The sequence below is a fragment of the Ambystoma mexicanum genome, chromosome 6q, assembly GCF_040938575.1.
Source record: "Ambystoma mexicanum isolate Mex_15411 chromosome 6q, UKY_AmexF1_1, whole genome shotgun sequence".
Lineage (NCBI taxonomy): Eukaryota > Metazoa > Chordata > Amphibia > Caudata > Ambystomatidae > Ambystoma > Ambystoma mexicanum.
The window spans coordinates 1,629,418,591-1,629,441,996 of NC_090937.1; the positions used below are offsets into that span (position 1 = coordinate 1,629,418,591).

A 23,406-nucleotide genomic window follows, 5' to 3' on the forward strand; every position below is an offset into this window, starting at 1 on the left:
CAGGCCACCGAGCACAGCACCTCAGCCTATTAGAGTGAGGTTTCAGGATCTCTCTCATCCTGTAAACCAACATACTGAAGAAGGTGAAACGTGTGGCTGCGCTCCTCACATGCTGAAGCAGCAGCAGCCCTTTCCCTGAAGCAAAGTTCCTTCATTCCTCCCTCCCATAACCCTTAGCAGGGGATTTATGGTAATTGAGTTGAGTTTCCAAACTGGCCCTTCCTTCCTTCCTTCCCATATCTGCCAGCTCGAGAAGGCTTGTTTTGTTGCACCTGGGAAGTAAAGTATCTATTTGCGAGAGAGAGAGAATGAGAGAGAGAGACAGAGAGAGAGAGACAGAGAGAGAAGGGGAAGGGGTGTTGGCAGTTAGGGTGTGAGCTAGAGAAATGAGGCCTGTCTGCAAAAGGCCATGGGATGGGAGTGCGTGGTTGCAGGTTGTTTGGCTTTGTAAGGCCTACTGCCCGCTTCACTCGAAAATGGGTCTAGGGTTGTCGGTTTGTAGGCTGTAAAAGCCCAGAAAAGCTCTTGTTCTCCAACCAGCAGAGTGGCGCAGCGGAAGCGTGTTGGGCCCATAACCCAGAGGTCGATGGATCGAAACCATCCTCTGCTAACTTTTTTCAAATTATGTTTTTGTGTCATGGCATTAGGGCACAAAGAGCTGTAAGTGCCTGGATGCAATGTCATTCCTTGAACTTGCTGCCTCGTTCCACTCTTGCGCTAAATAGGAGAGGGGCCCAGCCCAGCCAACAAAATGCACTGTTCAATCAAACCAAACTTAAAACCAAGCTCCTTTTTTAAGGGGTCCCGGGGAAATGTTGGGCTGACCGGCAAGACCTCATGATGCGAACTGCTTCTGCGTCAAACGCAAGCTTTTTTCATTCCCAGCCAATGACTTATTCTTATTTCTAAGGGCCGCTCCATCAGATAGCCCAGACAGGCAGGCGTTGGTGGTATAGTGGTGAGCATAGCTGCCTTCCAAGCAGTTGACCCGGGTTCGATTCCCGGCCAACGCAGATCAAATCTTTAAATTGTTCAAAATGCATTTTTGGAAATCAGACTCATGCTGAAAGCAAAGCTGACACACTTTTCGTGAAAATCAAAACCCCATCCAGGAAAGGTTCTTGCATCCTAGTTTCTGCAACTGTCTATCGGTGAGGGGATTGAAGCGAGCAGGGCTCCTGGCCCCTCCCCGACAAAGCCCTGACGAAGGCCTGACAAAGGCCTATTCGCCTTGCCCTGACGGGCCTTGGTCCCAGCAGGCCACCGAGCACAGCACCTCAGCCTATTAGAGTGAGGTTTCAGGATCTCTCTCATCCTGTAAACCAACAAACTGAAGAAGGTGAAACGTGTGGCTGCGCTCCTCACATGCTGAAGCAGCAGCAGCCCTTTCCCTGAAGCAAAGTTCCTTCATTCCTCCCTCCCATAACCCTTAGCAGGGGATTTATGGTAATTGAGTTGAGTTTCCAAACTGGCCCTTCCTTCCTTCCTTCCCATATCTGCCAGCTCGAGAAGGCTTGTTTTGTTGCACCTGGGAAGTAAAGTATCTATTTGCGAGAGAGAGAGAATGAGAGAGAGAGACAGAGAGAGAGAGACAGAGAGAGAAGGGGAAGGGGTGTTGGCAGTTAGGGTGTGAGCTAGAGAAATGAGGCCTGTCTGCAAAAGGCCATGGGATGGGAGTGCGTGGTTGCAGGTTGTTTGGCTTTGTAAGGCCTACTGCCCGCTTCACTCGAAACTGGGTCTAGGGTTGTCGGTTTGTAGGCTGTAAAAGCCCAGAAAAGCTCTTGTTCTCCAACCAGCAGAGTGGCGCAGCGGAAGCGTGCTGGGCCCATAACCCAGAGGTCGATGGATCGAAACCATCCTCTGCTAACTTTTTTCAAATTATGTTTTTGTGTCATGGCATTAGGGCACAAAGAGCTGTAAGTGCCTGGATGCAATGTCATTCCTTGAACTTGCTGCCTCGTTCCACTCTTGCGCTAAATAGGAGAGGGTCCCAGCCCAGCCAACAAAATGCACTGTTCAATCAAACCAAACTTAAAACCAAGCTCCTTTTTTAAGGGGTCCCGGGGAAATGTTGGGCTGACCGGCAAGACCTCATGATGCGAACTGCTTCTGCGTCAAACGCAAGCTTTTTTCATTCCCAGCCAATGACTTATTCTTATTTCTAAGGGCCGCTCCATCAGATAGCCCAGACAGGCAGGCGTTGGTGGTATAGTGGTGAGCATAGCTGCCTTCCAAGCAGTTGACCCCGGTTCTATTCCTGGCCAACGCAGATCAAATCTTTAAATTGTTCAAAATGCATTTTTTGGAAATCAGACTCATGCTGAAAGCAAAGCTGACACACTTTTCGTGAAAATCAAAACCCCATCCAGGAAAGGTTCTTGCATCCTAGTTTCTGCAACTGTCTATCGGTGAGGGGATTGAAGCGAGCAGGGCTCCTGGCCCCTCCCCGACAAAGCCCTGACGAAGGCCTGACAAAGGCCTATTCGCCTTGCCCTGACGGGCCTTGGTCCCAGCAGGCCACCGAGCACAGCACCTCAGCCTATTAGAGTGAGGTTTCAGGATCTCTCTCATCCTGTAAACCAACATACTGAAGAAGGTGAAACGTGTGGCTGCGCTCCTCACATGCTGAAGCAGCAGCAGCCCTTTCCCTGAAGCAAAGTTCCTTCATTCCTCCCTCCCATAACCCTTAGCAGGGGATTTATGTTAATTGAGTTGAGTTTCCAAACTGGCCCTTCCTTCCTTCCTTCCCATATCTGCCAGCTCGAGAAGGCTTGTTTTGTTGCACCTGGGAAGTAAAGTATCTATTTGCGAGAGAGAGAGAATGAGAGAGAGAGACAGAGAGAGAGAGACAGAGAGAGAAGGGGAAGGGGTGTTGGCAGTTAGGGTGTGAGCTAGAGAAATGAGGCCTGTCTGCAAAAGGCCATGGGATGGGAGTGCGTGGTTGCAGGTTGTTTGGCTTTGTAAGGCCTACTGCCCGCTTCACTCGAAAATGGGTCTAGGGTTGTCGGTTTGTAGGCTGTAAAAGCCCAGAAAAGCTTTTGTTCTCCAACCAGCAGAGTGGCGCAGCGGAAGCGTGCTGGGCCCATAACCCAGAGGTCGATGGATCGAAACCATCCTCTGCTAACCTTTTTCAAATTATGTTTTTGTGTCATGGCATTAGGGCACAAAGAGCTGTAAGTGCCTGGATGCAATGTCATTCCTTGAACTTGCTGCCTCGTTCCACTCTTGCGCTAAATAGGAGAGGGTCCCAGCCCAGCCAACAAAATGCACTGTTCAATCAAACCAAACTTAAAACCAAGCTCCTTTTTTAAGGGGTCCCGGGGAAATGTTGGGCTGACCGGCAAGACCTCATGATGCGAACTGCTTCTGCGTCAAACGCAAGCTTTTTTCATTCCCAGCCAATGACTTATTCTTATTTCTAAGGGCCGCTCCATCAGATAGCCCAAACAGGCAGGCGTTGGTGGTATAGTGGTGAGCATAGCTGCCTTCCAAGCAGTTGACCCGGGTTCGATTCCCGGCCAACGCAGATCAAATCTTTAAATTGTTCAAAATGCATTTTTTGGAAATCAGACTCATGCTGAAAGCAAAGCTGACACACTTTTCGTGAAAATCAAAACCCCATCCAGGAAAGGTTCTTGCATCCTAGTTTCTGCAACTGTCTATCGGTGAGGGGATTGAAGCGAGCAGGGCTCCTGGCCCCTCCCCGACAAAGCCCTGACGAAGGCCTGACAAAGGCCTATTCGCCTTGCCCTGACGGGCCTTGGTCCCAGCAGGCCACCGAGCACAGCACCTCAGCCTATTAGAGTGAGGTTTCAGGATCTCTCTCATCCTGTAAACCAACATACTGAAGAAGGTGAAACGTGTGGCTGCGCTCCTCACATGCTGAAGCAGCAGCAGCCCTTTCCCTGAAGCAAAGTTCCTTCATTCCTCCCTCCCATAACCCTTAGCAGGGGATTTATGGTAATTGAGTTGAGTTTCCAAACTGGCCCTTCCTTCCTTCCTTCCCATATCTGCCAGCTCGAGAAGGCTTGTTTTGTTGCACCTGGGAAGTAAAGTATCTATTTGCGAGAGAGAGAGAATGAGAGAGAGAGACAGAGAGAGAGAGACAGAGAGAGAAGGGGAAGGGGTGTTGGCAGTTAGGGTGTGAGCTAGAGAAATGAGGCCTGTCTGCAAAAGGCCATGGGATGGGAGTGCGTGGTTGCAGGTTGTTTGGCTTTGTAAGGCCTACTGCCCGCTTCACTCGAAAATGGGTCTAGGGTTGTCGGTTTGTAGGCTGTAAAAGCCCAGAAAAGCTTTTGTTCTCCAACCAGCAGAGTGGCGCAGCGGAAGCGTGCTGGGCCCATAACCCAGAGGTCGATGGATCGAAACCATCCTCTGCTAACTTTTTTCAAATTATGTTTTTGTGTCATGGCATTAGGGCACAAAGAGCTGTAAGTGCCTGGATGCAATGTCATTCCTTGAACTTGCTGCCTCGTTCCACTCTTGCGCTAAATAGGAGAGGGTCCCAGCCCAGCCAACAAAATGCACTGTTCAATCAAACCAAACTTAAAACCAAGCTCCTTTTTTAAGGGGTCCCGGGGAAATGTTGGGCTGACCGGCAAGACCTCATGATGCGAACTGCTTCTGCGTCAAACGCAAGCTTTTTTCATTCCCAGCCAATGACTTATTCTTATTTCTAAGGGCCGCTCCATCAGATAGCCCAGACAGGCAGGCGTTGGTGGTATAGTGGTGAGCATAGCTGCCTTCCAAGCAGTTGACCCGGGTTCGATTCCCGGCCAACGCAGATCAAATCTTTAAATTGTTCAAAATGCATTTTTTGGAAATCAGACTCATGCTGAAAGCAAAGCTGACACACTTTTCGTGAAAATCAAAACCCCATCCAGGAAAGGTTCTTGCATCCTAGTTTCTGCAACTGTCTATCGGTGAGGGGATTGAAGCGAGCAGGGATCCTGGCCCCTCCCCGACAAAGCCCTGACGAAGGCCTGACAAAGGCCTATTCGCCTTGCCCTGACGGGCCTTGGTCCCAGCAGGCCACCGAGCACAGCACCTCAGCCTATTAGAGTGAGGTTTCAGGATCTCTCTCATCCTGTAAACCAACAAACTGAAGAAGGTGAAACGTGTGGCTGCGCTCCTCACATGCTGAAGCAGCAGCAGCCCTTTCCCTGAAGCAAAGTTCCTTCATTCCTCCCTCCCATAACCCTTAGCAGGGGATTTATGGTAATTGAGTTGAGTTTCCAAACTGGCCCTTCCTTCCTTCCTTCCCATATCTGCCAGCTCGAGAAGGCTTGTTTTGTTGCACCTGGGAAGTAAAGTATCTATTTGCGAGAGAGAGAGAATGAGAGAGAGAGACAGAGAGAGAGAGACAGAGAGAGAAGGGGAAGGGGTGTTGGCAGTTAGGGTGTGAGCTAGAGAAATGAGGCCTGTCTGCAAAAGGCCATGGGATGGGAGTGCGTGGTTGCAGGTTGTTTGGCTTTGTAAGGCCTACTGCCCGCTTCACTCGAAACTGGGTCTAGGGTGGTCGGTTTGTAGGCTGTAAAAGCCCAGAAAAGCTCTTGTTCTCCAACCAGCAGAGTGGCGCAGCGGAAGCGTGCTGGGCCCATAACCCAGAGGTCGATGGATCGAAACCATCCTCTGCTAACTTTTTTCAAATTATGTTTTTGTGTCATGGCATTAGGGCACAAAGAGCTGTAAGTGCCTGGATGCAATGTCATTCCTTGAACTTGCTGCCTCGTTCCACTCTTGCGCTAAATAGGAGAGGGTCCCAGCCCAGCCAACAAAATGTACTGTTCAATCAAACCAAACTTAAAACCAAGCTCCTTTTTTAAGGGGTCCCGGGGAAATGTTGGGCTGACCGGCAAGACCTCATGATGCGAACTGCTTCTGCGTCAAACGCAAGCTTTTTTCATTCCCAGCCAATGACTTATTCTTATTTCTAAGGGCCGCTCCATCAGATAGCCCAGACAGGCAGGCGTTGGTGGTATAGTGGTGAGCATAACTGCCTTCCAAGCAGTTGGCCAACGCAGATCAAATCTTTAAATTGTTCAAAATGCATTTTTTGGAAATCAGACTCATGCTGAAAGCAAAGCTGACACACTTTTCGTGAAAATCAAAACCCCATCCAGGAAAGGTTCTTGCATCCTAGTTTCTGCAACTGTCTATCGGTGAGGGGATTGAAGCGAGCAGGGCTCCTGGCCCCTCCCCGACAAAGCCCTGACGAAGGCCTGACAAAGGCCTATTCGCCTTGCCCTGACGGGCCTTGGTCCCAGCAGGCCACCGAGCACAGCACCTCAGCCTATTAGAGTGAGGTTTCAGGATCTCTCTCATCCTGTAAACCAACATACTGAAGAAGGTGAAACGTGTGGCTGCGCTCCTCACATGCTGAAGCAGCAGCAGCCCTTTCCCTGAAGCAAAGTTCCTTCATTCCTCCCTCCCATAACCCTTAGCAGGGGATTTATGGTAATTGAGTTGAGTTTCCAAACTGGCCCTTCCTTCCTTCCTTCCCATATCTGCCAGCTCGAGAAGGCTTGTTTTGTTGCACCTGGGAAGTAAAGTATCTATTTGCGAGAGAGAGAGAATGAGAGAGAGAGACAGAGAGAGAGAGACAGAGAGAGAAGGGGAAGGGGTGTTGGCAGTTAGGGTGTGAGCTAGAGAAATGAGGCCTGTCTGCAAAAGGCCATGGGATGGGAGTGCGTGGTTGCAGGTTGTTTGGCTTTGTAAGGCCTACTGCCCGCTTCACTCGAAACTGGGTCTAGGGTTGTCGGTTTGTAGGCTGTAAAAGCCCAGAAAAGCTCTTGTTCTCCAACCAGCAGAGTGGCGCAGCGGAAGCGTGCTGGGCCCATAACCCAGAGGTAGATGGATCGAAACCATCCTCTGCTAACTTTTTTCAAATTATGTTTTTGTGTCATGGCATTAGGGCACAAAGAGCTGTAAGTGCCTGGATGCAATGTCATTCCTTGAACTTGCTGCCTCGTTCCACTCTTGCGCTAAATAGGAGAGGGTCCCAGCCCAGCCAACAAAATGCACTGTTCAATCAAACCAAACTTAAAACCAAGCTCCTTTTTTAAGGGGTCCCGGGGAAATGTTGGGCTGACCGGCAAGACCTCATGATGCGAACTGCTTCTGCGTCAAACGCAAGCTTTTTTCATTCCCAGCCAATGACTTATTCTTATTTCTAAGGGCCGCTCCATCAGATAGCCCAGACAGGCAGGCGTTGGTGGTATAGTGGTGAGCATAGCTGCCCGATTCCCGGCCAACGCAGATCAAATCTTTAAATTGTTCAAAATGCATTTTTTGGAAATCAGACTCATGCTGAAAGCAAAGCTGACACACTTTTTGTGAAAATCAAAACCCCATCCAGGAAAGGTTCTTGCATCCTAGTTTCTGCAACTGTCTATCGGTGAGGGGATTGAAGCGAGCAGGGCTCCTGGCCCCTCCCCGACAAAGCCCTGACGAAGGCCTGACAAAGGCCTATTCGCCTTGCCCTGACGGGCCTTGGTCCCAGCAGGCCACCGAGCACAGCACCTCAGCCTATTAGAGTGAGGTTTCAGGATCTCTCTCATCCTGTAAACCAACATACTGAAGAAGGTGAAACGTGTGGCTGCGCTCCTCACATGCTGAAGCAGCAGCAGCCCTTTCCCTGAAGCAAAGTTCCTTCATTCCTCCCTCCCATAACCCTTAGCAGGGGATTTATGGTAATTGAGTTGAGTTTCCAAACTGGCCCTTCCTTCCTTCCTTCCCATATCTGCCAGCTCGAGAAGGCTTGTTTTGTTGCACCTGGGAAGTAAAGTATCTATTTGCGAGAGAGAGAGAATGAGAGAGAGAGACAGAGAGAGAGAGACAGAGAGAGAAGGGGAAGGGGTGTTGGCAGTTAGGGTGTGAGCTAGAGAAATGAGGCCTGTCTGCAAAAGGCCATGGGATGGGAGTGCGTGGTTGCAGGTTGTTTGGCTTTGTAAGGCCTACTGCCCGCTTCACTCGAAAATGGGTCTAGGGTTGTCGGTTTGTAGGCTGTAAAAGCCCAGAAAAGCTTTTGTTCTCCAACCAGCAGAGTGGCGCAGCGGAAGCGTGCTGGGCCCATAACCCAGAGGTCGATGGATCGAAACCATCCTCTGCTAACTTTTTTCAAATTATGTTTTTGTGTCATGGCATTAGGGCACAAAGAGCTGTAAGTGCCTGGATGCAATGTCATTCCTTGAACTTGCTGCCTCGTTCCACTCTTGCGCTAAATAGGAGAGGGTCCCAGCCCAGCCAACAAAATGCACTGTTCAATCAAACCAAACTTAAAACCAAGCTCCTTTTTTAAGGGGTCCCGGGGAAATGTTGGGCTGACCGGCAAGACCTCATGATGCGAACTGCTTCTGCGTCAAACGCAAGCTTTTTTCATTCCCAGCCAATGACTTATTCTTATTTCTAAGGGCCGCTCCATCAGATAGCCCAGACAGGCAGGCGTTGGTGGTATAGTGGTGAGCATAGCTGCCTTCCAAGCAGTTGACCCGGGTTCGATTCCCGGCCAACGCAGATCAAATCTTTAAATTGTTCAAAATGCATTTTTTGGAAATCAGATTCATGCTGAAAGCAAAGCTGACACACTTTTCGTGAAAATCAAAACCCCATCCAGGAAAGGTTCTTGCATCCTAGTTTCTGCAACTGTCTATCGGTGAGGGGATTGAAGCGAGCAGGGCTCCTGGCCCCTCCCCGACAAAGGCCTGACAAAGGCCTATTCGCCTTGCCCTGACGGGCCAAGGTCCCAGCAGGCCACCGAGCACAGCACCTCAGCCTATTAGAGTGAGGTTTCAGGATCTCTCTCATCCTGTAAACCAACATACTGAAGAAGGTGAAACGTGTGGCTGCGCTCCTCACATGCTGAAGCAGCAGCAGCCCTTTCCCTGAAGCAAAGTTCCTTCATTCCTCCCTCCCATAACCCTTAGCAGGGGATTTATGGTAATTGAGTTGAGTTTCCAAACTGGCCCTTCCTTCCTTCCTTCCCATATCTGCCAGCTCGAGAAGGCTTGTTTTGTTGCACCTGGGAAGTAAAGTATCTATTTGCGAGAGAATGAGAGAGAGAGACAGAGAGAGAGAGACAGAGAGAGAAGGGGAAGGGGTGTTGGCAGTTAGGGTGTGAGCTAGAGAAATGAGGCCTGTCTGCAAAAGGCCATTGGATGGGAGTGCGTGGTTGCAGGTTGTTTGGCTTTGTAAGGCCTACTGCCCGCTTCACTCGAAAATGGGTCTAGGGTTGTCGGTTTGTAGGCTGTAAAAGCCCAGAAAAGCTTTTGTTCTCCAACCAGCAGAGTGGCGCAGCGGAAGCGTGCTGGGCCCATAACCCAGAGGTCGATGGATCGAAACCATCCTCTGCTAACTTTTTTCAAATTATGTTTTTGTGTCATGGCATTAGGGCACAAAGAGCTGTAAGTGCCTGGATGCAATGTCATTCCTTGAACTTGCTGCCTCGTTCCACTCTTGCGCTAAATAGGAGAGGGTCCCAGCCCCCCGACAAAGCCCTGACGAAGGCCTGACAAAGGCCTATTCGCCTTGCCCTGACGGGCCTTGGTCCCAGCAGGCCAGCGAGCACAGCACCTCAGCCTATTAGAGTGAGGTTTCAGGATCTCTCTCATCCTGTAAACCAACATACTGAAGAAGGTGAAACGTGTGGCTGCGCTCCTCACATGCTGAAGCAGCAGCAGCCCTTTCCCTGAAGCAAAGTTCCTTCATTCCTCCCTCCCATAACCCTTAGCAGGGGATTTATGGTAATTGAGTTGAGTTTCCAAACTGGCCCTTCCTTCCTTCCTTCCCATATCTGCCAGCTCGAGAAGGCTTGTTTTGTTGCACCTGGGAAGTAAAGTATCTATTTGCGAGAGAGAGAGAATGAGAGAGAGAGACAGAGAGAGAGAGACAGAGAGAGAAGGGGAAGGGGTGTTGGCAGTTAGGGTGTGAGCTAGAGAAATGAGGCCTGTCTGCAAAAGGCCATGGGATGGGAGTGCGTGGTTGCAGGTTGTTTGGCTTTGTAAGGCCTACTGCCCGCTTCACTCGAAACTGGGTCTAGGGTTGTCGGTTTGTAGGCTGTAAAAGCCCATAAAAGCTCTTGTTCTCCAACCAGCAGAGTGGCGCAGCGGAAGCGTGCTGGGCCCATAACCCAGAGGTCGATGGATCGAAACCATCCTCTGCTAACATTTTTCAAATTATGTTTTTGTGTCATGGCATTAGGGCACAAAGAGCTGTAAGTGCCTGGATGCAATGTCATTCCTTGAACTTGCTGCCTCGTTCCACTCTTGCGCTAAATAGGAGAGAGTCCCAGCCCAGCCAACAAAATGTACTGTTCAATCAAACCAAACTTAAAACCAAGCTCCTTTTTTAAGGGGTCCCGGGGAAATGTTGGGCTGACCGGCAAGACCTCATGATGCGAACTGCTTCTGCGTCAAATGCAAGCTTTTTTCATTCCCAGCCAATGACTTATTCTTATTTCTAAGGGCCGCTCCATCAGATAGTCCAGACAGGCAGGCGTTGGTGGTATAGTGGTGAGCATAGCTGCCTTCCAAGCAGTTGACCCGGGTTCGATTCCCAGCCAACGCAGATCAAATCTTTAAATTGTTCAAAATGCATTTTTTGGAAATCAGACTCATGCTGAAAGCAAAGCTGACACACTTTTCGTGAAAATCAAAACCCCATCCAGGAAAGGTTCTTGCATCCTAGTTTCTGCAACTGTCTATCGGTGAGGGGATTGAAGCGAGCAGGGCTCCTGGCCCCTCCCCGACAAAGGCCTGACAAAGGCCTATTCGCCTTGCCCTGACGGGCCTTGGTCCCAGCAGGCCACCGAGCACAGCACCTCAGCCTATTAGAGTGAGGTTTCAGGATCTCTCTCATCCTGTAAACCAACATACTGAAGAAGGTGAAACGTGTGGCTGCGCTCCTCACATGCTGAAGCAGCAGCAGCCCTTTCCCTGAAGCAAAGTTCCTTCATTCCTCCCTCCCATAACCCTTAGCAGGGGATTTATGGTAATTGAGTTGAGTTTCCAAACTGGCCCTTCCTTCCTTCCTTCCCATATCTGCCAGCTCGAGAAGGCTTGTTTTGTTGCACCTGGGAAGTAAAGTATCTATTTGCGAGAGAGAGAGAATGAGAGAGAGAGACAGAGAGAGAGAGACAGAGAGAGAAGGGGAAGGGGTGTTGGCAGTTAGGGTGTGAGCTAGAGAAATGAGGCCTGTCTGCAAAAGGCCATGGGATGGGAGTGCGTGGTTGCAGGTTGTTTGGCTTTGTAAGGCCTACTGCCCGCTTCACTCGAAAATGGGTCTAGGGTTGTCGGTTTGTAGGCTGTAAAAGCCCAGAAAAGCTTTTGTTCTCCAACCAGCAGAGTGGCGCAGCGGAAGCGTGCTGGGCCCATAACCCAGAGGTCGATGGATCGAAACCATCCTCTGCTAACTTTTTTCAAATTATGTTTTTGTGTCATGGCATTAGGGCACAAAGAGCTGTAAGTGCCTGGATGCAATGTCATTCCTTGAACTTGCTGCCTCGTTCCACTCTTGCGCTAAATAGGAGAGGGTCCCAGCCCAGCCAACAAAATGCACTGTTCAATCAAACCAAACTTAAAACCAAGCTCCTTTTTTAAGGGGTCCCGGGGAAATGTTGGGCTGACCGGCAAGACCTCATGATGCGAACTGCTTCTGCGTCAAACGCAAGCTTTTTTCATTCCCAGCCAATGACTTATTCTTATTTCTAAGGGCCGCTCCATCAGATAGCCCAGACAGGCAGGCGTTGGTGGTATAGTGGTGAGCATAGCTGCCTTCCAAGCAGTTGACCCGGGTTCGATTCCCGGCCAACGCAGATCAAATCTTTAAATTGTTCAAAATGCATTTTTTGGAAATCAGACTCATGCTGAAAGCAAAGCTGACACACTTTTCGTGAAAATCAAAACCCCATCCAGGAAAGGTTCTTGCATCCTAGTTTCTGCAACTGTCTATCGGTGAGGGGATTGAAGCGAGCAGGGCTCCTGGCCCCTCCCCGACAAAGCCCTGACGAAGGCCTGACAAAGGCCTATTCGCCTTGCCCTGACGGGCCTTGGTCCCAGCAGGCCACCGAGCACAGCACCTCAGCCTATTAGAGTGAGGTTTCAGGATCTCTCTCATCCTGTAAACCAACATACTGAAGAAGGTGAAACGTGTGGCTGCGCTCCTCACATGCTGAAGCAGCAGCAGCCCTTTCCCTGAAGCAAAGTTCCTTCATTCCTCCCTCCCATAACCCTTAGCAGGGGATTTATGGTAATTGAGTTGAGTTTCCAAACTGGCCCTTCCTTCCTTCCTTCCCATATCTGCCAGCTCGAGAAGGCTTGTTTTGTTGCACCTGGGAAGTAAAGTATCTATTTGCGAGAGAGAGAGAATGAGAGAGAGAGACAGAGAGAGAGAGACAGAGAGAGAAGGGGAAGGGGTGTTGGCAGTTAGGGTGTGAGCTAGAGAAATGAGGCCTGTCTGCAAAAGGCCATGGGATGGGAGTGCGTGGTTGCAGGTTGTTTGGCTTTGTAAGGCCTACTGCCCGCTTCACTCGAAAATGGGTCTAGGGTTGTCGGTTTGTAGGCTGTAAAAGCCCAGAAAAGCTTTTGTTCTCCAACCAGCAGAGTGGCGCAGCGGAAGCGTGCTGGGCCCATAACCCAGAGGTCGATGGATCGAAACCATCCTCTGCTAACTTTTTTCAAATTATGTTTTTGTGTCATGGCATTAGGGCACAAAGAGCTGTAAGTGCCTGGATGCAATGTCATTCCTTGAACTTGCTGCCTCGTTCCACTCTTGCGCTAAATAGGAGAGGGTCCCAGCCCAGCCAACAAAATGCACTGTTCAATCAAACCAAACTTAAAACCAAGCTCCTTTTTTAAGGGGTCCCGGGGAAATGTTGGGCTGACCGGCAAGACCTCATGATGCGAACTGCTTCTGCGTCAAACGCAAGCTTTTTTCATTCCCAGCCAATGACTTATTCTTATTTCTAAGGGCCGCTCCATCAGATAGCCCAGACAGGCAGGCGTTGGTGGTATAGTGGTGAGCATAGCTGCCTTCCAAGCAGTTGACCCGGGTTCGATTCCCGGCCAACGCAGATCAAATCTTTAAATTGTTCAAAATGCATTTTTTGGAAATCAGACTCATGCTGAAAGCAAAGCTGACACACTTTTCGTGAAAATCAAAACCCCATCCAGGAAAGGTTCTTGCATCCTAGTTTCTGCAACTGTCTATCGGTGAGGGGATTGAAGCGAGCAGGGCTCCTGGCCCCTCCCCGACAAAGCCCTGACGAAGGCCTGACAAAGGCCTATTCGCCTTGCCCTGACGGGCCTTGGTCCCAGCAGGCCACCGAGCACAGCACCTCAGCCTATTAGAGTGAGGTTTCAGGATCTCTCTCATCCTGTAAACCAACAAACTGAAGAAGGTGAAACGTGTGGCTGCGCTCCTCACATGCTGAAGCAGCAGCAGCCCTTTCCCTGAAGCAAAGTTCCTTCATTCCTCCCTCCCATAACCCTTAGCAGGGGATTTATGGTAATTGAGTTGAGTTTCCAAACTGGCCCTTCCTTCCTTCCTTCCCATATCTGCCAGCTCGAGAAGGCTTGTTTTGTTGCACCTGGGAAGTAAAGTATCTATTTGCGAGAGAGAGAGAATGAGAGAGAGAGACAGAGAGAGAGAGACAGAGAGAGAAGGGGAAGGGGTGTTGGCAGTTAGGGTGTGAGCTAGAGAAATGAGGCCTGTCTGCAAAAGGCCATGGGATGGGAGTGCGTGGTTGCAGGTTGTTTGGCTTTGTAAGGCCTACTGCCCGCTTCACTCGAAACTGGGTCTAGGGTTGTCGGTTTGTAGGCTGTAAAAGCCCATAAAAGCTCTTGTTCTCCAACCAGCAGAGTGGCGCAGCGGAAGCGTGCTGGGCCCATAACCCAGAGGTCGATGGATCGAAACCATCCTCTGCTAACTTTTTTCAAATTATGTTTTTGTGTCATGGCATTAGGGCACAAAGAGCTGTAAGTGCCTGGATGCAATGTCATTCCTTGAACTTGCTGCCTCGTTCCACTCTTGCGCTAAATAGGAGAGGGTCCCAGCCCAGCCAACAAAATGCACTGTTCAATCAAACCAAACTTAAAACCAAGCTCCTTTTTTAAGGGGTCCCGGGGAAATGTTGGGCTGACCGGCAAGACCTCATGATGCGAACTGCTTCTGCGTCAAACGCAAGCTTTTTTCATTCCCAGCCAATGACTTATTCTTATTTCTAAGGGCCGCTCCATCAGATAGCCCAGACAGGCAGGCGTTGGTGGTATAGTGGTGAGCATAGCTGCCTTCCAAGCAGTTGACCCGGGTTCGATTTCCGGCCAACGCAGATCAAATCTTTAAATTGTTCAAAATGCATTTTTTGGAAATCAGACTCATGCTGAAAGCAAAGCTGACACACTTTTCGTGAAAATCAAAACCCCATCCAGGAAAGGTTCTTGCATCCTAGTTTCTGCAACTGTCTATCGGTGAGGGGATTGAAGCGAGCAGGGCTCCTGGCCCCTCCCCGACAAAGCCCTGACGAAGGCCTGACAAAGGCCTATTCGCCTTGCCCTGACGGGCCTTGGTCCCAGCAGGCCACCGAGCACAGCACCTCAGCCTATTAGAGTGAGGTTTCAGGATCTCTCTCATCCTGTAAACCAACATACTGAAGAAGGTGAAACGTGTGGCTGCGCTCCTCACATGCTGAAGCAGCAGCAGCCCTTTCCCTGAAGCAAAGTTCCTTCATTCCTCCCTCCCATAACCCTTAGCAGGGGATTTATGGTAATTGAGTTGAGTTTCCAAACTGGCCCTTCCTTCCTTCCTTCCCATATCTGCCAGCTCGAGAAGGCTTGTTTTGTTGCACCTGGGAAGTAAAGTATCTATTTGCGAGAGAGAGAGAATGAGAGAGAGAGACAGAGAGAGAGAGACAGAGAGAGAAGGGGAAGGGGTGTTGGCAGTTAGGGTGTGAGCTAGAGAAATGAGGCCTGTCTGCAAAAGGCCATGGGATGGGAGTGCGTGGTTGCAGGCTGTTTGGCTTTGTAAGGCCTACTGCCCGCTTCACTCGAAAATGGGTCTAGGGTTGTCGGTTTGTAGGCTGTAAAAGCCCAGAAAAGCTCTTGTTCTCCAACCAGCAGAGTGGCGCAGCGGAAGCGTGCTGGGCCCATAACCCAGAGGTCGATGGATCGAAACCATCCTCTGCTAACTTTTTTCAAATTATGTTTTTGTGTCATGGCATTAGGGCACAAAGAGCTGTAAGTGCCTGGATGCAATGTCATTCCTTGAACTTGCTGCCTCGTTCCACTCTTGCGCTAAATAGGAGAGGGTCCCAGCCCAGCCAACAAAATGCACTGTTCAATCAAACCAAACTTAAAACCAAGCTCCTTTTTTAAGGGGTCCCGGGGAAATGTTGGGCTGACCGGCAAGACCTCATGATGCGAACTGCTTCTGCGTCAAACGCAAGCTTTTTTCATTCCCAGCCAATGACTTATCCTTATTTCTAAGGGCCGCTCCATCAGATAGCCCAGACAGGCAGGCGTTGGTGGTATAGTGGTGAGCATAGCTGCCTTCCAAGCAGTTGACCCGGGTTCGATTTCCGGCCAACGCAGATCAAATCTTTAAATTGTTCAAAATGCATTTTTTGGAAATCAGACTCATGCTGAAAGCAAAGCTGACACACTTTTCGTGAAAATCAAAACCCCATCCAGGAAAGGTTCTTGCATCCTAGTTTCTGCAACTGTCTATCGGTGAGGGGATTGAAGCGAGCAGGGCTCCTGGCCCCTCCCCGACAAAGCCCTGACGAAGGCCTGACAAAGGCCTATTCGCCTTGCCCTGACGGGCCTTGGTCCCAGCAGGCCACCGAGCACAGCACCTCAGCCTATTAGAGTGAGGTTTCAGGATCTCTCTCATCCTGTAAACCAACATACTGAAGAAGGTGAAACGTGTGGCTGCGCTCCTCACATGCTGAAGCAGCAGCAGCCCTTTCCCTGAAGCAAAGTTCCTTCATTCCTCCCTCCCATAACCCTTAGCAGGGGATTTATGGTAATTGAGTTGAGTTTCCAAACTGGCCCTTCCTTCCTTCCTTCCCATATCTGCCAGCTCGAGAAGGCTTGTTTTGTTGCACCTGGGAAGTAAAGTATCTATTTGCGAGAGAGAGAGAATGAGAGAGAGAGACAGAGAGAGAGAGACAGAGAGAGAAGGGGAAGGGGTGTTGGCAGTTAGGGTGTGAGCTAGAGAAATGAGGCCTGTCTGCAAAAGGCCATGGGATGGGAGTGCGTGGTTGCAGGTTGTTTGGCTTTGTAAGGCCTACTGCCCGCTTCACTCGAAAATGGGTCTAGGGTTGTCGGTTTGTAGGCTGTAAAAGCCCAGAAAAGCTTTTGTTCTCCAACCAGCAGAGTGGCGCAGCGGAAGCGTGCTGGGCCCATAACCCAGAGGTCGATGGATCGAAACCATCCTCTGCTAACTTTTTTCAAATTATGTTTTTGTGTCATGGCATTAGGGCACAAAGAGCTGTAAGTGCCTGGATGCAATGTCATTCCTTGAACTTGCTGCCTCGTTCCACTCTTGCGCTAAATAGGAGAGGGTCCCAGCCCAGCCAACAAAATGCACTGTTCAATCAAACCAAACTTAAAACCAAGCTCCTTTTTTAAGGGGTCCCGGGGAAATGTTGGGCTGACCGGCAAGACCTCATGATGCGAACTGCTTCTGCGTCAAACGCAAGCTTTTTTCATTCCCAGCCAATGACTTATTCTTATTTCTAAGGGCCGCTCCATCAGATAGCCCAAACAGGCAGGCGTTGGTGGTATAGTGGTGAGCATAGCTGCCTTCCAAGCAGTTGACCCGGGTTCGATTCCCGGCCAACGCAGATCAAATCTTTAAATTGTTCAAAATGCATTTTTTGGAAATCAGACTCATGCTGAAAGCAAAGCTGACACACTTTTCGTGAAAATCAAAACCCCATCCAGGAAAGGTTCTTGCATCCTAGTTTCTGCAACTGTCTATCGGTGAGGGGATTGAAGCGAGCAGGGCTCCTGGCCCCTCCCCGACAAAGCCCTGACGAAGGCCTGACAAAGGCCTATTCGCCTTGCCCTGACGGGCCTTGGTCCCAGCAGGCCACCGAGCACAGCACCTCAGCCTATTAGAGTGAGGTTTCAGGATCTCTCTCATCCTGTAAACCAACAAACTGAAGAAGGTGAAACGTGTGGCTGCGCTCCTCACATGCTGAAGCAGCAGCAGCCCTTTCCCTGAAGCAAAGTTCCTTCATTCCTCCCTCCCATAACCCTTAGCAGGGGATTTATGGTAATTGAGTTGAGTTTCCAAACTGGCCCTTCCTTCCTTCCTTCCCATATCTGCCAGCTCGAGAAGGCTTGTTTTGTTGCACCTGGGAAGTAAAGTATCTATTTGCGAGAGAGAGAGAATGAGAGAGAGAGACAGAGAGAGAGAGACAGAGAGAGAAGGGGAAGGGGTGTTGGCAGTTAGGGTGTGAGCTAGAGAAATGAGGCCTGTCTGCAAAAGGCCATGGGATGGGAGTGCGTGGTTGCAGGTTGTTTGGCTTTGTAAGGCCTACTGCCCGCTTCACTCGAAACTGGGTCTAGGGTTGTCGGTTTGTAGGCTGTAAAAGCCCAGAAAAGCTCTTGTTCTCCAACCAGCAGAGTGGCGCAGCGGAAGCGTGCTGGGCCCATAACCCAGAGGTCGATGGATCGAAACCATCCTCTGCTAACTTTTTTCAAATTATGTTTTTGTGTCATGGCATTAGGGCACAAAGAGCTGTAAGTGCCTGGATGCAATGTCATTCCTTGAACTTGCTGCCTCGTTCCACTCTTGCGCTAAATAGGAGAGGGTCCCAGCCCAGCCAACAAAATGTACTGTTCAATCAAACCAAACTTAAAACCAAGCTCCTTTTTTAAGGGGTCCCGGGGAAATGTTGGGCTGACCGGCAAGACCTCATGATGCGAACTGCTTCTGCGTCAAACGCAAGCTTTTTTCATTCCCAGCCAATGACTTATTCTTATTTCTAAGGGCCGCTCCATCAGATAGCCCAGACAGGCAGGCGTTGGTGGTATAGTGGTGAGCATAGCTGCCTTCCAAGCAGTTGACCCGGGTTCGATTCCCGGCCAACGCAGATCAAATCTTTAAATTGTTCAAAATGCATTTTTTGGAAATCAGACTCATGCTGAAAGCAAAGCTGACACACTTTTCGTGAAAATCAAAACCCCATCCAGGAAAGGTTCTTGCATCCTAGTTTCTGCAACTGTCTATCGGTGAGGGGATTGAAGCGAGCAGGGCTCCTGGCCCCTCCCCGACAAAGCCCTGACGAAGGCCTGACAAAGGCCTATTCGCCTTGCCCTGACGGGCCTTGGTCCCAGCAGGCCACCGAGCACAGCACCTCAGCCTATTAGAGTGAGGTTTCAGGATCTCTCTCATCCTGTAAACCAACATACTGAAGAAGGTGAAACGTGTGGCTGCGCTCCTCACATGCTGAAGCAGCAGCAGCCCTTTCCCTGAAGCAAAGTTCCTTCATTCCTCCCTCCCATAACCCTTAGCAGGGGATTTATGGTAATTGAGTTGAGTTTCCAAACTGGCCCTTCCTTCCTTCCTTCCCATATCTGCCAGCTCGAGAAGGCTTGTTTTGTTGCACCTGGGAAGTAAAGTATCTATTTGCGAGAGAGAGAGAATGAGAGAGAGAGACAGAGAGAGAGAGACAGAGAGAGAAGGGGAAGGGGTGTTGGCAGTTAGGGTGTGAGCTAGAGAAATGAGGCCTGTCTGCAAAAGGCCATGGGATGGGAGTGCGTGGTTGCAGGTTGTTTGGCTTTGTAAGGCCTACTGCCCGCTTCACTCGAAACTGGGTCTAGGGTTGTCGGTTTGTAGGCTGTAAAAGCCCAGAAAAGCTCTTGTTCTCCAACCAGCAGAGTGGCGCAGCGGAAGCGTGCTGGGCCCATAACCCAGAGGTCGATGGATCGAAACCATCCTCTGCTAACTTTTTTCAAATTATGTTTTTGTGTCATGGCATTAGGGCACAAAGAGCTGTAAGTGCCTGGATGCAATGTCATTCCTTGAACTTGCTGCCTCGTTCCACTCTTGCGCTAAATAGGAGAGGGTCCCAGCCCAGCCAACAAAATGTACTGTTCAATCAAACCAAACTTAAAACCAAGCTCCTTTTTTAAGGGGTCCCGGGGAAATGTTGGGCTGACCGGCAAGACCTCATGATGCGAACTGCTTCTGCGTCAAACGCAAGCTTTTTTCATTCCCAGCCAATGACTTATTCTTATTTCTAAGGGCCGCTCCATCAGATAGCCCAGACAGGCAGGCGTTGGTGGTATAGTGGTGAGCATAGCTGCCTTCCAAGCAGTTGACCAGGGTTCGATTCCCGGCCAACGCAGATCAAATCTTTAAATTGTTCAAAATGCATTTTTTGGAAATCAGACTCATGCTGAAAGCAAAGCTGACACACTTTTCGTGAAAATCAAAACCCCATCCAGGAAAGGTTCTTGCATCCTAGTTTCTGCAACTGTCTATCGGTGAGGGGATTGAAGCGAGCAGGGCTCCTGGCCCCTCCCCGACAAAGCCCTGACGAAGGCCTGACAAAGGCCTATTCGCCTTGCCCTGACGGGCCTTGGTCCCAGCAGGCCACCGAGCACAGCACCTCAGCCTATTAGAGTGAGGTTTCAGGATCTCTCTCATCCTGTAAACCAACATACTGAAGAAGGTGAAACGTGTGGCTGCGCTCCTCACATGCTGAAGCAGCAGCAGCCCTTTCCCTGAAGCAAAGTTCCTTCATTCCTCCCTCCCATAACCCTTAGCAGGGGATTTATGGTAATTGAGTTGAGTTTCCAAACTGGCCCTTCCTTCCTTCCTTCCCATATCTGCCAGCTCGAGAAGGCTTGTTTTGTTGCACCTGGGAAGTAAAGTATCTATTTGCGAGAGAGAGAGAATGAGAGAGAGAGACAGAGAGAGAGAGACAGAGAGAGAAGGGGAAGGGGTGTTGGCAGTTAGGGTGTGAGCTAGAGAAATGAGGCCTGTCTGCAAAAGGCCATGGGATGGGAGTGCGTGGTTGCAGGTTGTTTGGCTTTGTAAGGCCTACTGCCCGCTTCACTCGAAACTGGGTCTAGGGTTGTCGGTTTGTAGGCTGTAAAAGCCCAGAAAAGCTCTTGTTCTCCAACCAGCAGAGTGGCGCAGCGGAAGCGTGCTGGGCCCATAACCCAGAGGTAGATGGATCGAAACCATCCTCTGCTAACTTTTTTCAAATTATGTTTTTGTGTCATGGCATTAGGGCACAAAGAGCTGTAAGTGCCTGGATGCAATGTCATTCCTTGAACTTGCTGCCTCGTTCCACTCTTGCGCTAAATAGGAGAGGGTCCCAGCCCAGCCAACAAAATGCACTGTTCAATCAAACCAAACTTAAAACCAAGCTCCTTTTTTAAGGGGTCCCGGGGAAATGTTGGGCTGACCGGCAAGACCTCATGATGCGAACTGCTTCTGCGTCAAACGCAAGCTTTTTTCATTCCCAGCCAATGACTTATTCTTATTTCTAAGGGCCGCTCCATCAGATAGCCCAGACAGGCAGGCGTTGGTGGTATAGTGGTGAGCATAGCTGCCCGATTCCCGGCCAACGCAGATCAAATCTTTAAATTGTTCAAAATGCATTTTTTGGAAATCAGACTCATGCTGAAAGCAAAGCTGACACACTTTTCGTGAAAATCAAAACCCCATCCAGGAAAGGTTCTTGCATCCTAGTTTCTGCAACTGTCTATCGGTGAGGGGATTGAAGCGAGCAGGGCTCCTGGCCCCTCCCCGACAAAGCCCTGACGAAGGCCTGACAAAGGCCTATTCGCCTTGCCCTGACGGGCCTTGGTCCCAGCAGGCCACCGAGCACAGCACCTCAGCCTATTAGAGTGAGGTTTCAGGATCTCTCTCATCCTGTAAACCAACATACTGAAGAAGGTGAAACGTGTGGCTGCGCTCCTCACATGCTGAAGCAGCAGCAGCCCTTTCCCTGAAGCAAAGTTCCTTCATTCCTCCCTCCCATAACCCTTAGCAGGGGATTTATGGTAATTGAGTTGAGTTTCCAAACTGGCCCTTCCTTCCTTCCTTCCCATATCTGCCAGCTCGAGAAGGCTTGTTTTGTTGCACCTGGGAAGTAAAGTATCTATTTGCGAGAGAGAGAGAATGAGAGAGAGAGACAGAGAGAGAGAGACAGAGAGAGAAGGGGAAGGGGTGTTGGCAGTTAGGGTGTGAGCTAGAGAAATGAGGCCTGTCTGCAAAAGGCCATGGGATGGGAGTGCGTGGTTGCAGGTTGTTTGGCTTTGTAAGGCCTACTGCCCGCTTCACTCGAAAATGGGTCTAGGGTTGTCGGTTTGTAGGCTGTAAAAGCCCAGAAAAGCTTTTGTTCTCCAACCAGCAGAGTGGCGCAGCGGAAGCGTGCTGGGCCCATAACCCAGAGGTCGATGGATCGAAACCATCCTCTGCTAACTTTTTTCAAATTATGTTTTTGTGTCATGGCATTAGGGCACAAAGAGCTGTAAGTGCCTGGATGCAATGTCATTCCTTGAACTTGCTGCCTCGTTCCACTCTTGCGCTAAATAGGAGAGGGTCCCAGCCCAGCCAACAAAATGCACTGTTCAATCAAACCAAACTTAAAACCAAGCTCCTTTTTTAAGGGGTCCCGGGGAAATGTTGGGCTGACCGGCAAGACCTCATGATGCGAACTGCTTCTGCGTCAAACGCAAGCTTTTTTCATTCCCAGCCAATGACTTATTCTTATTTCTAAGGGCCGCTCCATCAGATAGCCCAGACAGGCAGGCGTTGGTAGTATAGTGGTGAGCATAGCTGCCTTCCAAGCAGTTGACCCGGGTTCGATTCCCGGCCAACGCAGATCAAATCTTTAAATTGTTCAAAATGCATTTTTTGGAAATCAGACTCATGCTGAAAGCAAAGCTGACACACTTTTCGTGAAAATCAAAACCCCATCCAGGAAAGGTTCTTGCATCCTAGTTTCTGCAACTGTCTATCGGTGAGGGGATTGAAGCGAGCAGGGCTCCTGGCCCCTCCCCGACAAAGCCCTGACGAAGGCCTGACAAAGGCCTATTCGCCTTGCCCTGACGGGCCTTGGTCCCAGCAGGCCACCGAGCACAGCACCTCAGCCTATTAGAGTGAGGTTTCAGGATCTCTCTCATCCTGTAAACCAACATACTGAAGAAGGTGAAACGTGTGGCTGCGCTCCTCACATGCTGAAGCAGCAGCAGCCCTTTCCCTGAAGCAAAGTTCCTTCATTCCTCCCTCCCATAACCCTTAGCAGGGGATTTATGGTAATTGAGTTGAGTTTCCAAACTGGCCCTTCCTTCCTTCCTTGCCATATCTGCCAGCTCGAGAAGGCTTGTTTTGTTGCACCTGGGAAGTAAAGTATCTATTTGCGAGAGAGAGAGAATGAGAGAGAGAGACAGAGAGAGAGAGACAGAGAGAGAAGGGGAAGGGGTGTTGGCAGTTAGGGTGTGAGCTAGAGAAATGAGGCCTGTCTGCAAAAGGCCATGGGATGGGAGTGCGTGGTTGCAGGTTGTTTGGCTTTGTAAGGCCTACTGCCCGCTTCACTCGAAACTGGGTCTAGGGTTGTCGGTTTGTAGGCTGTAAAAGCCCATAAAAGCTCTTGTTCTCCAACCAGCAGAGTGGCGCAGCGGAAGCGTGCTGGGCCCATAACCCAGAGGTCGATGGATCGAAACCATCCTCTGCTAACTTTTTTCAAATTATGTTTTTGTGTCATGGCATTAGGGCACAAAGAGCTGTAAGTGCCTGGATGCAATGTCATTCCTTGAACTTGCTGCCTCGTTCCACTCTTGCGCTAAATAGGAGAGGGTCCCAGCCCAGCCAACAAAATGTACTGTTCAATCAAACCAAACTTAAAACCAAGCTCCTTTTTTAAGGGGTCCCGGGGAAATGTTGGGCTGACCGGCAAGACCTCATGATGCGAACTGCTTCTGCGTCAAACGCAAGCTTTTTTCATTCCCAGCCAATGACTTATTCTTATTTCTAAGGGCCGCTCCATCAGATAGCCCAGACAGGCAGGCGTTGGTGGTATAGTGGTGAGCATAGCTGCCTTCCAAGCAGTTGACCCGGGTTCGATTCCCGGCCAACGCAGATCAAATCTTTAAATTGTTCAAAATGCATTTTTTGGAAATCAGACTCATGCTGAAAGCAAAGCTGACACACTTTTCGTGAAAATCAAAACCCCATCCAGGAAAGGTTCTTGCATCCTAGTTTCTGCAACTGTCTATCGGTGAGGGGATTGAAGCGAGCAGGGCTCCTGGCCCCTCCCCGACAAAGCCCTGACGAAGGCCTGACAAAGGCCTATTCGCCTTGCCCTGACGGGCCTTGGTCCCAGCAGGCCACCGAGCACAGCACCTCAGCCTATTAGAGTGAGGTTTCAGGATCTCTCTCATCCTG

The 23,406-nt window shown here is 50.1% G+C and overlaps 9 non-coding genes across 9 annotated transcripts; all 9 read left to right on the top strand.

The window, feature by feature from the left end:
- Window positions 1-941: 941 nt before the first annotated feature.
- Window positions 942-1,013, top strand: TRNAG-UCC (transfer RNA glycine (anticodon UCC)). Its single transcript has one exon. It is a non-coding gene; the product is annotated as a tRNA-Gly (tRNA).
- A 2,441-nt stretch (window positions 1,014-3,454) lies between these two features.
- TRNAG-UCC (transfer RNA glycine (anticodon UCC)) lies at window positions 3,455-3,526 on the top strand. Its single transcript has one exon. It is a non-coding gene; the product is annotated as a tRNA-Gly (tRNA).
- Window positions 3,527-4,711: 1,185 nt separating this feature from the next.
- TRNAG-UCC (transfer RNA glycine (anticodon UCC)) lies at window positions 4,712-4,783 on the top strand. Its single transcript has one exon. It is a non-coding gene; the product is annotated as a tRNA-Gly (tRNA).
- A 3,659-nt stretch (window positions 4,784-8,442) lies between these two features.
- TRNAG-UCC (transfer RNA glycine (anticodon UCC)) lies at window positions 8,443-8,514 on the top strand. Its single transcript has one exon. It is a non-coding gene; the product is annotated as a tRNA-Gly (tRNA).
- Window positions 8,515-11,737: 3,223 nt separating this feature from the next.
- TRNAG-UCC (transfer RNA glycine (anticodon UCC)) lies at window positions 11,738-11,809 on the top strand. Its single transcript has one exon. It is a non-coding gene; the product is annotated as a tRNA-Gly (tRNA).
- A 1,185-nt stretch (window positions 11,810-12,994) lies between these two features.
- On the top strand, window positions 12,995-13,066 carry TRNAG-UCC (transfer RNA glycine (anticodon UCC)). The gene has a single exon. It is a non-coding gene; the product is annotated as a tRNA-Gly (tRNA).
- A 3,699-nt stretch (window positions 13,067-16,765) lies between these two features.
- TRNAG-UCC (transfer RNA glycine (anticodon UCC)) lies at window positions 16,766-16,837 on the top strand. The gene has a single exon. It is a non-coding gene; the product is annotated as a tRNA-Gly (tRNA).
- Window positions 16,838-18,022: 1,185 nt separating this feature from the next.
- TRNAG-UCC (transfer RNA glycine (anticodon UCC)) lies at window positions 18,023-18,094 on the top strand. Its single transcript has one exon. It is a non-coding gene; the product is annotated as a tRNA-Gly (tRNA).
- Window positions 18,095-23,028: 4,934 nt separating this feature from the next.
- Window positions 23,029-23,100, top strand: TRNAG-UCC (transfer RNA glycine (anticodon UCC)). Its single transcript has one exon. It is a non-coding gene; the product is annotated as a tRNA-Gly (tRNA).
- Window positions 23,101-23,406: the final 306 nt, after the last annotated feature.